Here is a 2,524-nt window from a genome sequence, read left to right on the forward strand (position 1 = left end):
GGTGTTGATTGAGAGTTCACGCTCAACATCATGTGATCATGTGTGCATAGCACCATCACATGATCATATGTGCATAGCACTAACCTTATAGAGTGCTATAAAGGAAAGGGTTAGATCCCCTAACCCTAACCCTAAATGGGTTTGTATATATTCTATTTTTTCAACTAAATCTAGTGTACAGTTGGTCATTTGTGGTGTGCTCTCTAGCTGTGCCCTCTCTCCTCATCTCCACTCTTCTCCTCTCCCCTATTCATATTTTGTCAACAAGGTCATCATCAAAGTCGGAATTAGCATCATCAACATCCTCAGCAACATCAGCATCAACAAAGAGAAAATCATTCCAATAGAGGAATATTTCAAGGATGAGGGAATGCATCCACCAAGGTGTCAAACATTTAGTGCAACTACTGTTATAAGTTTGGACTCTGAAAGAGATTGCCACAAGAAGCAGTACGACCAAGGAGATCAATCTAGTAGCAATCGAGGGAATTTCCAAGGAAGAGGAAATCATCATGGTGGACATTCAAGTCACAGTCATTATGCCAATAAAGTTGAGAATATGTTTCTTGCAAGCGAGAATATGCAGAGCACTGAAACAATGTATCTTGACATTGATTGCAATTCGAAAGGGGAATGCAATTATCAAGTTGATCAAATAGATCAAGATCCTTGGTACATCAACAACAGTGCATCATCTCACATGAGAAAACATCAGGAATGGTTCATAGATATGAAACCATTAGAAGGATAAAAGAATGTCATCTACACGGCAGATAATACACCGAATCTAGTTCAAGGGAAAGGCATTGTCCCTATGAAAAATTCACTGGTACAAAAGGATTGTTGAAAGATGTACTTTATGTTCCGAAGCTCAGCAAAAACCGCTTGTCAATTGGGCAAATGACGGAACACAACTACCGAGTCATCTTTCATGGAGATGAATGCATGAATAGAGACAAATCCGAAGGATATCAGCTAGTAGGAAAAGCAATTAAGGAAGAACGCTTGTTTAGAATGCTATTTTCAGTACCAGATTTGCATGGCATGTTAGCATAGCCACAATAGACACTACAAGATACTGGCCTCTTTTTAACACCAATACCGATGCTAAATACAAAGATTTTTTTTAAAAATGAGTGAAAAGTGTCAGAAACTCCGTCGTGGATGTCGCAAAGAAACTATTAGTGCGGGCGTCGGTGTCACTGTCGATAAAATGTGTTCAACAATGTCGGTGTAGGCATCATTATTTACCGACACTGCAGTGTCAATACAAGCATTGGTATATACTGACGTTTTTACAGAAGCTAAAAAAAGATTATGTGGGACCTGTTTCAGTCCCATCTTGCTCCACATAATTTTCCCCCCATTAAATCACGATTAAATGTTACAAATGCAGAGGTGTACATTGCAATTTTTCAATGAGTCTACAAGGTAATGTGAATATGCTACAAAATGGCAAATCCGCCAAAGTAATGTGCTAATAGACTACATAATGGCAAAAGAGCCGAACTCCAAAATGGCAAATCCGTTGAGGGACACAATCTACTACAAAATGGCAAAAGTGCCAGAATATTGAACCACTAAATATTGTCATATCCCACTTTTGCTCCTCCTTGTCATCCTCGCTCTCCTGGCCCTTGGTCTCTAGTCAGCGTGCGGCCTCCTCATCACCCTCCTCGCCCTCAATCTCTCTGCATGTGCATGATCCCTTGCCCTCCTCTCCTGCATACCTAGCTGCTTCTTTCTCAAATCCCATCTCTCTGTCTGGATCTCTAGATGGGTCGAACGTGCCTCCCTAAGAATGAAACAAGTTAGAAAAACTAAGAGCGTTAATTGTAAGAAAATGGTGAGAGTCAAACGATAACGAAGAAAAATAGGGTATACTCACATGATGTGCCGCCACGCTTTCCCAATTGATGTGGACTCCTTCTCTCTCCTCCTTGAACCATGCCCTGGCTCCAATCTTGAAGGCCTTTCTATACTCCTCATTGTCCGAGGCCTTCCAATCACAGATTAATGTGGATCCAAATTCAATTAGTTAGATATGAATGACAAGACATTTGGGCAATTTAACATATTATAAATTTAGTAGAAGATAAATAAATACTTACCACCCATGCCTCGTTGTCGAGTCTGCCACCGCTCGTGAGGTATGAAGGACCTATGGTCTCCAGGCGTATTCTCTTTGCCCTCCGATGAGGGTCAAACGCATCGGGATTGTCCCTGTAAAACTTCTTCGCTTTCTTTCTTTTCAGTTTCAAGTAATAAATTGTCTTTTAAGTAAATTGTAAGTATTGTCTTTTAAGTACATTGTCTTTTCGCTTCTTACCCGCTCTTGTGTTTGTGTTTGTTTTCGTGTTTGTGTCTATGTTTCTCCAATCCCTCCAAATTAGACATGTCAACACGTCACACATCTGGAGATTACGGAACCTGTTGTAGGAGGAGACATCATGATCTCTACTCTCCGGAGGACTTCGGTTCCACTTAGCAAACTCCTCAGGGGCCTACCACTGTGACTACCCAT

Source organism: Dipteris shenzhenensis, chromosome 8, assembly GCF_047967505.1.
Source record: "Dipteris shenzhenensis isolate YYH24624 ecotype China chromosome 8, Dip_SZ_1.0, whole genome shotgun sequence".
Lineage (NCBI taxonomy): Eukaryota > Viridiplantae > Streptophyta > Polypodiopsida > Gleicheniales > Dipteridaceae > Dipteris > Dipteris shenzhenensis.